The 12,652-nt window shown below is 41.8% G+C and overlaps 1 protein-coding gene across 1 annotated transcript in view; it reads right to left on the bottom strand.

Annotated features, from left to right (window-relative positions):
• Window positions 1–12,652, bottom strand: part of LOC116440998 — a 66,002-nt gene that overhangs the window by 52,499 nt on the left and 851 nt on the right. The window lies entirely within an intron of this gene.

The raw sequence follows: 12,652 nt of genomic DNA, 5'->3' as shown, positions 1-12,652 counted from the left end.
CCATGACCTCAGATCTGGCTTGAGGAACTAAAGTATTCATGTACCAGATACAGAAAAATCTTATGTTATTTATCATATTCTATCTGCAACATGTTGGAGTTTTTTGGTTTATTCTAGACTATCAAATGCTCAGCATCCAACTCTGACTAAGCCTGATACCTTTCTGGGCTCACCAAGTTTCTAAGTGCCATTCCAAGAAACAGACCTTACAGAAAGCATCCTCTCAATCCAAATCATACAAGCCATAGCTCTTGTGGCGATGCTTCTGAGGTGGCACAAGCTCCCTCACCAGAGGTCAAGAGGCAACACAGAACAGTTAACACACACATTCACTTGCCCCTACCAAGTGCTATTTGAGATGAAGTCTGACCACATCTTTCTTGTTTGCAGGAGACCAATAACTGCAAAAAAAATAGTTGCCATCTCACAGAAATACCTGGCATTACTGACGTTATTCCTGCATGACATCACTTTTCCCTCTCTTTGTAGTACAATTTGTTGCTATGAAATCTCAAGAATGCCAGTGATTGATTTTGAAAGTCAGTGAATATCTAATGTGTATCTAATAAGCAGCAAAATGAGACAGATGTGACAACAAGCAAAACGACAGTACAATAAAAATGACTGATACATAAAAAGAAGCTTGGTTTTGTTAAAAGAAAAAAACACAACAAAACACAAGCATAAAGTGCCACTACTTCCTCCTCCAGCTTAGTTGTAAAATCCATCTCACTGGTTAAACACCAAAGCACTGCTCAGGAGGCACATTGCTCGCAGTGGGAAGAATCCTGCTTTCATTTCAAGTAATCCTTTGCTACCAAGGACACGAGCAAACATGCCTTAATCTGGTGGTTCCCACCTGCAGAAAGGCCTGCAGGCACTCGCTGTGTGGAGAACAGTGGAAGGCAGCCTTGGCACCCACCTGGCAGCCCTCACCCTCCAACTATGAGGCAGCAACATTGCCTGGGGCAAAGAACCACAGCAATAATACCTTATGGCACTGACAGTGTTTTGTAAGTGAGAGGGCTAAAGAGAGAAACTTAAAATCAGTAGCAGTAATGGCACCCATGCCAGTTCTCCTCTCATTGTTAAATCCAACATTTGAAGGATCCTGAGCAGAGACACAAAGCAAACCTTTACAATTCTGTCAAAAGCAGCAGGGGGAAAAGGCTCTGATTATGCTTTGGTTTCAGATGAATGTGCACCCGACGTACCAGCGAACAGCACAGCGCTCTCCCGCCTCAGAGAGGACAAGGCTGACAGATGGTGCAGGTGCTCGTGTTCTCTAGGGGCAAGATGATGCTACTGAGAATTGTGTCTGCAGTGCAAGATTTATAAGAGAGAAATGGAACCATGCCACAGACTGAGGTATTTTGTTGTTGTGCCATGTCCCTAAGCTCCTGTCTACTCCTCTTCACATCAACCTTATTTTTCTATTTCCCCCTCCCCCGCTCCATCTTGCAGCAGCTCCCTGGTGACATCCCATTTGCCTCTTTCCACAGAGAGCTTCCCAGCAGCACCACTCTGAGACAATTCAGTAAGCTCCCTGGAGCTGAGCTCACAGCTTTAGTCCACAGTGAACACACAGAACAGACATACAGATAAGCCTAGGTGAAGAGGCATTATTGTGAGTCAGTGGCTGTTCACCTCTTCCCTACCAACAGAGGTCTGAAGTTTAGTTCTGATCCAACATCAAAGGGGCTTGAAGATAGCACAGCAAAAGTGTGGAAAGAAACAAAGAAGTTATTAAACCACTGTGAGAAAACTTTCTGATACAGGACAGTTTGAGACTCCTTTTAAGCCATGCAACTCTCTGCTTGCAAAGCTTCAGACTTTTAATGCAGTATATCTCATACCATGAGTTTCCATCCCTCCTGCAGCACCTGTCAAGGGTAATTCAGCCTTGAGAAGGCCGAGGAATAAATCAACAGGTGGTTGTTGAAAGAAGAGGAAACAACATGAGTAATACAAGGCTGGCCTCACACAAGAGTGAGTTACAGTGTGAAGCATCCTGGCATGTACACAAGGGAAGGCAGAAAAAGTATTCATCAGATGAATAATCGAAGACAGAATCACAGAATATGCTGAGTTGGAAGGGACCCACAAGGATCCAGGCGGGCATACCCGTGTTTCCTTTGTGTGTGACCCAAATCTTACTCCAAGTGAACACAACTGCTGAGAAGTCACTGTAAATGTACTATTAAATCCAAGTTCAAATCTGCCTGTGTGCTAACATTCTTAACTTGTTGGATTAATTGCTGGCTGCACATAAGATACTGTGTTGAACCCACACTTCTTTGAGTCAACATTGCTTCATCCTTCTGTTAGATTATGCATTGCCTACTTTTTCTAAAGAATTTAAACAAAGACCCACAGAGAGTGCACATTATAGTCCCAACCTCAGTACTTTATCTTTTTCCCCTCACAAAAAGGTTTTTGTTGTGCAACAGCACCTGCATCACAACACATATAAATTAAGAGAAGGGCCTGAATCCACAGCAGTCAAAAGACAGATGTAGTTGCAGTGAGGCAACACTTGGCACTGCCCCATCCTGCTGAGGTATTCAGCTCACAGAACAGCATTCACAAGTCCAAGCCAGACACCAAAATCCAAAAGAGCCTGGGCCTTAAGGGCTGAAGATCTGCCCTCTCACAGGAGCATTGACTTTTTTCATACTCTGGCTTCAGAGGCGGGGAGGAGATAATTTTAAAACCCTTAAAGTAAAAAAGAAGTACCCAAGAAAAATATTTCTCAAATCTGCACTCAGATGTTGCATCAACATTTTTGTAGTGACTTAGCTATTAATTTGTTACTATCTATAGGAGTTGGATTCTTTTACAAGCAGAAACATTTCACTGTCATCTCTCCAATGGTGAAAACTCTCCTACAAAATGGCAAAATTTGAGTAACATGCTAGTAGTGGTCACTGCACTCACGCCCTCTGCATAAAGGAGTTCACACCCACATTCCCTCACCTTTCAGGAGAGCAACATAACAACCAGGCTGTTGACAACACTGAGGGAGAATATTTAACTTATCTTCTGAGCCTACTAGACAAGGCAAAGAGGACACCCACAAAGCAAGAAGTCTTCCCTAAGACAAGGACATGAACCTTGAGGTAGAAACAAATCCTGCACTTCATTTGCACCTAAAACTATCAGCTTTTTCTTTTAACTACAGTTGTCTGTCAAGAAACAGTAATCCACAAACAAATTTTCCCTCTTCCAAATCCTTGTTTCCTGTCTCCTCACGAATGCACAGTTTCCCACACACACAAAGCTGCCCTTGAAACCCTAAGAGCTGTTTTTGAAACTGGAGCTCCACAAGTCAGATAGGACACCGTTACACAGGAAAAAAAAAGGTATTTACTACTCATGGCCAAGCAATAAAAATACCATTCAGGCAACTGCTCGAACTGTGGAAAGAGACCAAGTTACACGATCTCTATTTACTCCCTTCCCACACACAGGCTCCCTGGCAGATGAAACACAAGAAAGACCCCATTAGTATGCTCAGGAGTTGAAAGCTTGGGTTTGCCAGCCTTTCACCAGGCAACACAGTCAACACCAACCAGAACATGTCAACGTGCAGCCCAATAGGCTGCATAATTAGGCAGGTTCTGGCATTTTCCAGTGGCCAGTGCAGGGAGCTGTGTAAAACCCATCATGGTAAGGCATAACAAACTCCTAGAAATACAACCAGGCTGCACAAGAGCAAAGCCTAAGCAGTAAGTGATGTTGAAATCACTTATAAAAAGGCCGTATGAGCACATAAATAAAGGGGGATGGATGAACTCCTTCATACCTAACTTCAGTGTGCTTGGCCCCACAACCACAGTGTGCAGGTGTGTGTGACATTCTCGAATGCTTTTTTCAAAGAGGAAAAAGTGAATGCCAGTCTTCCTCCTGCCAGGACAGAACTGAGTGAATAAAGTGGCTCTGTTTGTGGAGCCACTTTGTCACCTGCTACCTGAGTCAAATCACAGGAGGAGTTGGGACATCCATTTACTTTGGTATTTCACAGGGATTTGCCAGCATTCTCAGCTCAGTCTCCTCTTCTGCAAGCTCCAACAGTGATTGCCTCCAGCTATTGCTCCTCCTGGCTGAGTCCTTTCATCCATTCAGCCTGGTTCTGACGTGAATCTGTATCATTTTCCCGGGCATCTGAGCACCAGATGCCCGGGAAAATGATACAGATTCACGTCAGAGCCAGGCTGATGCACCAGCATCTTTCCCCAGAGCTGCTGCCTCAAGCTCTTGTCCTTGTTGTAACCCTCACCAGAGGCGTGAGAGGCTGGCAGAGAACTCTTGTGGTGGAGGAAAATCTGTTCCTGCAGCCACTTCTGACCTCCTGATCCCAGAAGGCAGCCGTGGCTGCTAGAAAAGTTCTGCTCCATGCTTCAAGCCCTCATTTTAAACATGCTTCAGACTGAAAAAGCCTTCAGAAAAGAAAACCAGAAGCAGCAACTTTCAATTTTATAAGACCTTTGAAAGTGTGTGCAGAGTAACAAAGAAACATCCTGTTTAATCAATCATTTGACTGAATACAGAAGGCTTAGAAAAAAAAGGCTGCTATTGGACACAGAACTATAACAATTTAAATGTCAAATTCTTGCTGTAAAGCACAGAGAAGTTACAATAGTAACCATAAGTTATGTTAGTAATTGTGCACCAAAATCAGTGCACATTTTTATCCTTCCCAAATTTTTCCCAAGAGCAATTGAACCATTCCTCTTTTCACTGAAATTTCAAAAATATAGATATTTACTTGATGCACACACCTGGAACAGAATTTAATCCCCTCTTGAAGTGGCTTAATGGTTAAAAAATAGCACCAGGCTCTAGGAGACAATGTGCAGTTCTAAATACATAAAATACTTTACCCACTTATACTTTAATCTGGATTAGAGCATGGCCAGTTGATGCTGCAGTACAAATACTTGGCAATAGCCACAGCCAACTGCCATGCCAGAAATGTACTAGGCAGAAGAGAAGAGAGAGCTGCTCATCTCATGCACATTTGATGTCAAAATACATCATCTGTGACTGCACATCACACCTCAGCATGGCTTTGTGTGGAAGACAAAACGCTCTGATTTACAGCATTATAGATGTTTGCTAAATGCCTTAATTGCCCTGTCTTCTTTCAAAGTGGCACTTTATTATTAGCTTACAGAGTGTGCTATGTAAGGCAGATAATTTTTTGCCTAGTTCTTTATTGACACCTTAAAAATCTGTATTTTACTAATATTCCTTTGAATAAGAAGAATGTCTGCTTTACCCCAGGATTCAGTGATGAACAGCCACAGTCAGCTCCTTGTTACTATGGCAATATTACATAGGAGCTACAGAAACAGACCGATGCTTTTATCTTCTCCCTTTGTACCTAGAATATACTCACTTCCCCCTCCCCTCCTTTAATTTTGAACAAAACAGCCACAAAGAGGGATGGTGAATCATTCAGAGAATCAAAACAAAGGTTATTTTATTAACTTTGTTGTTATATTAACTGAGAATAAATTACAGGTCTGTGAATGAGATATAAACACCAAAAACCTTCAGATATTTTCTTGCAAACAAAGTGTTTTCTTTTTTTTCATGAAAAAAAAAAACCTTGGAAAAAAGCCTTAGTGACCCACTCCGCTTGTTTCTTAAGCAAAGCTGAACCCATTTGCTCTTTAGCTGTACCCAGGGAATGGTGAGAGCAAGGATCACTCACTCAACTTGCTGTTTCCCCTGAAAACAACTAAACCAGTCAATGTAGACACATTTGTCTGTGTCAGCTGCAATGAAATCCCATTTTTCATGTGACACCATCCAAGAGGTAACAGAAACAGGCTCCTGCATGACTACTAACACCACCTCATCCCTATTCATTTGCTTCTAACCAGCAGTGGTTTAAGCCCTCTGCTCTAACTCCTCTCAAGATTTATAGCAAAACATCTCATTTGCATCTCTTGACTCCACCCCTTGTGGAAGCTCTCCCTGTTTGTATCAATCAAAGCACACCAGATGAGGAAAGGTTTCCAGCTCATGGGATGTGATGGTTTGGGAAGCAGGCATGTTAAGCAGCTCAGTGAGCTGAGCCAAGGCAGGAGCTCTACCACAGCTGGGGATCAGCCAGTGGTGGCACAAGGTGGTGACAAGCAGTTTGCTGAGCTCCTTTTGTTCTGCTTACAATCTGAATTCATCCGCCAGAGGTTCGAGACAAAGCTACTGCCTCCAAACTTCTTTTCAGATTCATCAAAAAGGAAAAAAAAAAATCATGGAACAATTTTCCCCTAAAAAATCAGCTCTTCAAACTCAAGAAATGTATGTTTAGGATTTCTACAATGATACACTCCAGTTGCTCATTCAGAGGAGAGCACCATTTAGCAAATAATTTTTTGTAGTCCCTGGTTCTACTGACACTTCAGTACTGCCCTAGACAACCCATTTTTTCTTTCTCCTTTGCGCCAGTCTATAGTTTTGACAGCTCCACATTCTCAATGTATGTTCTTCTAGCTTTCATCATTTTTAAAATACCTTTCCAGTGGAGGTAGAGATTCCTGATTACGATTTAAGCCTATGGGCCATTGGTTTACTCTTTCAGAAATTTCATTAAACTCTTAGATGTAACCTGCATATTCCAAATAATCCATAAATTGCAAGATTTTTATCTCAGGCAGCGGAGAGAAGAAATATACTGGCACACATTCCATAAGAACTCCAGAAAAAGAAAAAAGAAGACACCCCAGCAGTAAACTGTCAGTATGACCCATAACCAGTTTACCAATAGGCATGTGAATAACATATCTTGCACAGTAAACTTTCCCAACATGCCAGGAACCAAAAACCAGTCCAAAAGGCATTGTAAGCATCAATACGAATTCAGTATTTGCTGTTTCACAGTAATTGCCCCCTGCAATTATGCCAGTTTAAATTAAAGATATCATGGTCATGATATCTAGTTAAGAGTATCTGAGTCAGACTATTTCCCATTTTGACAAAATGTTTTTTTGTAGCCTCACTAGGAAAAAATAAGAAGCCATAAGATTGAATACAATAGATTAATGTTTTCCATGTACTTGTAATTTAAAGGAATCGCTTGCTAATGACATCTTGTGCAGTATCCTTCAGATACACATGCCAAGCCAAATTACTTATACTAAAATAACCTGTGTGAAGTCTACATACATTTTCCTCAAAGCTAAAGAAGCTCAGTGACTAACATGAATTGAAAAATACCCATTCTCCGTAGACCACGTGGTTGAAAACAGCAAGCAGTACAAAATACCCTCATAACAAATACCAGGGCATCCACGTTCCTGTTTGATGATGGTTGTGCAGAGTGTTTGTGTCTGTCCCATGAAGAGATTTCAGGCATTGCAAACTGATATAGGGAAGGCACATGGACGTGTAAGACAGACCACTTGGATAGAGGCTTTCAATTCACTTTCAGTATCTGTTCAGCACTTCACATGGCGGTAAAATAATAAATCCCAGTGACACAGCCCCACACAACAGCCTCACAAAAACATTTATTCAACTGTTGGCTCTTCTTCTGTTTGCTTTGAAACTTTGCACTTCAGGGGTAAGGTTGAGAAAGGGAGAAAGGTTTAGCTCATTCTCAGGAGCTATATGAGGAGTTACAGTGGTTGCTGTAGGAGAAAAACACAGGGAGGACTGTATTATATGAGCATGTATTAAAATGGCTGGATCTCTGTTAAGAGCTTCACATACTAGGCACTAAGCAAATAAAATGCTTTCAAAGAACACAGCCATAATTACTGCATGGATTGTGTTAAAACAAACAAAAACTTCTCACAAAAAGCCGAGAGAGAAAAGTAAAGCCACGCATTCTTACTGAGGACTACTCCCTGTTTCCCGGCCAGGCCACTGCAAGGGGAGCAGGCGATGCGGCCCCCGGGCGCAGCTGTCCCGGGAGGTTCGCGTGGTTCCCCGTCCCAGGAGAGCGGCACAGCCCCGCCTCGGGACACCCCCGTTCCGACGTTCCCCCCCGCCCATCAGCTTTTCCCTTAACAATAGCTCCCAGGTGCTTCACGCACCGAGAAGCCTTTTCTGTAGAGTTTTGCTTTTATTTGCTCCTATTTCTATCCTAGTCCTAAATAACCTCTGCTAGTTTTAATTTAAAGCATTTAAAGTTTGGTCGCTTAGTGCTCTTCCCACTCGGGTTTTGCTATTCTGAAAGCTCCCTGGCAAAGTGAACGCTGTGATTCATTTTTCAGCCCCTCACTGCGTGCCGCACCTGCCCGGCTGTTGGGACCATGCTGGCGGGTGGAACTGTGGCAGCCAAGAGAATGTTAAAAAAAAAAAAATTTGGAATACCAGAATTTACTACAGTTTTCTCTCTCCTGTGCTAATTGTTAAGAAGGTAATAGCTTCAGTGCTAATTTATTTTTATGTTTAATTAGGAACCTTTTTTTCCTTTACATTCAAAGCTCAGCTTTTACCAGCACTCAGATGGTGAGAGGAAAGATAATGGAAGCATTACATTCCTTCTAGTCAGTGTACTGACAGCTGAACATCAGTTGACCCTTCCTGAACAGTTCATTTAACCAAAAAGTAAAGCTAATTTGGGGTGTAGAAATCTCAGCAGTTTTATTACACCTAACACTTCCACCCAAAATGCGAGCCCTCACAATAAGAATGACCTAATGTCACCGTCGTGCAGCTGGCAATTAAGCACCACAGCAGCCACTCACTCACCACCTTCCCCGCCCCCACCAGTGGAATGGGGAGGACAATCAACAGTAGAACTTGTAGGTTGACATAAGAAGAGTTAAATAACTAAAACAAAGTAAAATATAGTAATAATGATAAAACAAAGCGAACCAAACAAGGGATGCACAATGCAATTGCTCACACACCCACTAATGCCACACTCCATCCCCAAACCTAGATCGACTCCCCTTCCCAGTAGCTCCCCCAGTTTATATACTGGGCATGATGTTTCAGGGTATGAAAACATCTCTTTGGCCAGTTCAGGTCACCTCTCCCAGCTACACTCCTTCCCAGTTTTCCTTTTGTGTACCTCCTCTATAGCAGAGCATGAGACACAAAAAAAGTTCTTGATTTAGGATGAACACAACTTAGCAAAAACCAAAAGCTTTCAGTGTGTTATCAGCATTATTCTCATGCTGAATCAAAACACAGCGCTGTACTGAGAAGAAAATATCTCAACTGAAACCAGGACAGTCATTAACTCAAGACAGCTGACTGCAAAACACAGACTGCATGCTTTTGGTATCTTCAGTTTTATAAAAAAGAAAAAAACAACAAGAAATCTTTAAGTCATTCCAGAACTCTCAATCCCTCATTATATGTTGCTAAGAAGGGAAAAAATTGCTTTAAAATAATGTCCTTCAAACATAACCTGTAACAGCTCTTTCAATAAAAATAAAAGGGACTAAAAGACTTCATTGCCTCACTATATATCTATGTATCTATACACCCAACTTACTCTTATCACTGGGAACCAGCTTCTTTCTCTGGAAGTAGCTCCTAACTCATACCACATCCCTTTGCTGGCTTGGTCCTGCAGCTGGGTGAGATCCAGGCGAGGGCCCATCAGCTGCAGGCATTCATTCAGTGAGGCTCACAGCTTTTTCCCCATGGTCTGAGAAGAAGCAAGAACACCTGTGAATAAGAAATTACCAGTACTATTTCCAGAGACTATTGCTGCAGGCCTTCCTCCCTGGGAAGGCAAAAGAAACATTCACATCTTTCTCGGTGACTTCTCTTCCAGCAAGTGCCAAAGCCAAACCTTCTCAAAAATCTCTTCCTCTCTTCGCAAAACCACCAATGGGAAGAGGCTTTGATTAGGAGAGTAAACAGAATGTGCCTTTACCTCACAAAAACAACCCACAAAACCAAAGAAAGAGCCCCCCCAACTGAAAGGGCAGTTGTGATCGAGACAGACACTACCCCACTAGTCCTCTCAGGGCAGCAGCCCCCAAACTGATGCACTCACCCAGCTGTGTGTCAGATCCCTTAGGCACAGGTGGGAAGGGTGTGAGATGGTGGGGATGTTTGACAACAGCTCAGGGAATACTGTTTGTCAGGGCTTTACAAGCATTCTGGTGAGGAAGATCACAAAAGAAGATAAAAGCTGGGCAATAACATGCTCCCCACTCAGCTTTGAAACAAGAAAAATGGTACTGTGTCAGTGGCGTGAGAAAGACGAGAGTTGGGCTAGAACCCAAGAGCAGACTCAGTGATGCACAGGGCTGAGGTTGTTCAGTTAGAAAAACACAGGCTTCACCTGTGTCTGTCTGGCCTCTCAGCCTTGCTCAGGAGCAGCAGGAAGGCAACACTATTTATCAGCTACCTTAAAAAAAAAAAGAAAAAGACACAGAATATGTGTTGCTTGGGGGTTTTTTTCCACTGTAAATCATGCTGACATGCTTGGAGGAAAAAGCTATCTACCCCAAAGGAATTATTGATTATTTTAAGCATTCACAGCACCAGCTGCTCCTAACTCTCAACAACTAAAAGGGTTATGAGTGGGAGGCTTAGGCTGAGGCATTTTGAAGATGGCTAATATACTGTAAAAAGCAAATGTAGGCTGATTATTGGTTCTTATGGCAAAATCAGATCAATGCCACCTGAAAAGTGTTCCTGAAGACATCTGATTTGTTCACCAGTACAGAACCAGAAAGGCTCTTACTTATGCCAATACTTACACTGGGGTGCAGCTCCACAGGCTGAGAACTGGGGAGAGCTGGCAGTGGCCTTATCTGTCTGGGGAAAGCTCTCTCACCTTGACTGAGCACAGATGCAGCAGAAGGACAGAAAAGCATCCCACTTGAATTTGCCAGTCATGCCAGCCACAACCTGTCTTAAACCCATGTGTGTGAGATGGAGGAAGGCTCAGGCTGACTGGGGATCAGTGGGATAGGAAGTTTTGGTTCTCAACACTTCATAAGGCTTTTGCTCTCTCAAGGAAAGGAAGAGTGATTAATTTATTGTATGATGCCTACTGACACATAATTAAATAATGGATCTTAGACAGCAGTAGCTATTCTGCACTAAGACAAATGCAATGACTTATTTGAGGGTTTTCACCACTTTCTGAATTTCCACAGGCATTTTTGTCTTTTGAAACCTGCTACTGGGCTCAATTGTCTATTATAACACATATTAATGAATTAAATAAGCAGTTTTATTATGTTTAGCTACAATTTTTAGATACTGGAATCCAAGAGTTTTCTTTTAAACTGAAAAAATACTGAGAGGTAAGCAACATGCAAAAGGAACAGAAGCTACTACTGCTGGTTTGTAGGAAGTAACCTCCTCTGTCTGTTCTCCTACCACTTGTAAGATTTCTGGGCATTTCAGCTGAACGTATTCAGAACACTAAGGGCATAATTCCTCATTCAAAGAGAGCAGAAAGGGGACAATACTGAAAACAATAAATCTTGATGTTACCATTTAGTGAAGGAGATACTATTACAAGCAGACAGTAGTTATATGACTCCAGGGAGTCCAGTGGCTCTTAGCATCCAGCCTAAAATCAGGACTGCATAACCACATTTTAGGATGAGGCCATCTCAGGCCCACTTCCAATTACCATGGACAATGACTTACCTAACATAAAAGATCTTAGCTGCATGATCAGCTTTGTTCAAATAAATTCTTTAGGAGAAATAAATAAATAAATATATAAAATCTATCCAAGCAATTCCCAAGTTCTCAAATTCTTCATTCTAGGGGCAGGTTCTTTCTTTTTCGGAACTGGCAGCCCTTCAATGCCAACCCCTCTTACCCCCAGTTCACACTGCATTTGCTGCAGCTGTGCATTCAAATTTACTGAATTTTTTGCCACACTTCAGACTCTGAACAAAGCAGCTTTCAGCCTCACAAGTAAGCTTTAACATACTTCAGCCCTCAATGAGTGAATCACTTTTTCATCGCAACTGGACATACTGATTGTAGTTAATATGAAACCATGGAGCAGTTTAAGGAACAACATTAAGAGGCCAGGATGCTCATTTATAAACTCACATTCCCAAAAGAGAAACAAAAGGAAAACTCAGCTAACAGCTCAAATACTGTAATTTCCATCACTGTTAGAAGATGGAAAAACAACAACAAAAAGTGGGTCTGACATCAATCCAGCATATATTGAATTTGGCAGGAAATTTGCAATTGTTGAGGCAGATTTGCTTGAAGATGTTAATGAAAACTGGTGATGTGACAGAACTACATGCAAGCTCAGCTAAAATGATATGAAAATGCTTGTGTTTTACAGCTATCACTACAAATGACTCTACATTTGCTTAAATGAAATAGAATTAGTCTCCATACATTTTCATGCCCCATGCTTTTGTCTCTGAGCATATCTATTTCACAATTGCCTTATATTGGTTCATTATTTTTTTTCAATGGCAGTATCAATGCATTTAATAAATAAATATTTTCTCAAACCCTCTCCCCTGTCATTCCTTAAGTTTCAGGTGAAAAAAATGAAAAAAGCACTTGAACAAACATGGAGCAAAACAAAATGCAGCACATCGCTACATCGTGCAACTACTATACTAGGTTTATCTCACATGATGTAATGGAATAGCCAGCACAGACATCATTTGGTATAAACAACTGACGTCTTAGTGAAATCTATAATCCCCAATTTGTGGCACTAAACTTTTAC

Source organism: Corvus moneduloides, chromosome 3, assembly GCF_009650955.1.
Source record: "Corvus moneduloides isolate bCorMon1 chromosome 3, bCorMon1.pri, whole genome shotgun sequence".
NCBI classification, from domain to species: Eukaryota; Metazoa; Chordata; class Aves; order Passeriformes; family Corvidae; genus Corvus; species Corvus moneduloides.
Note: the sequence above shows the minus strand (reverse complement) of the source record. Positions and strands in the feature narration are given on the sequence as shown.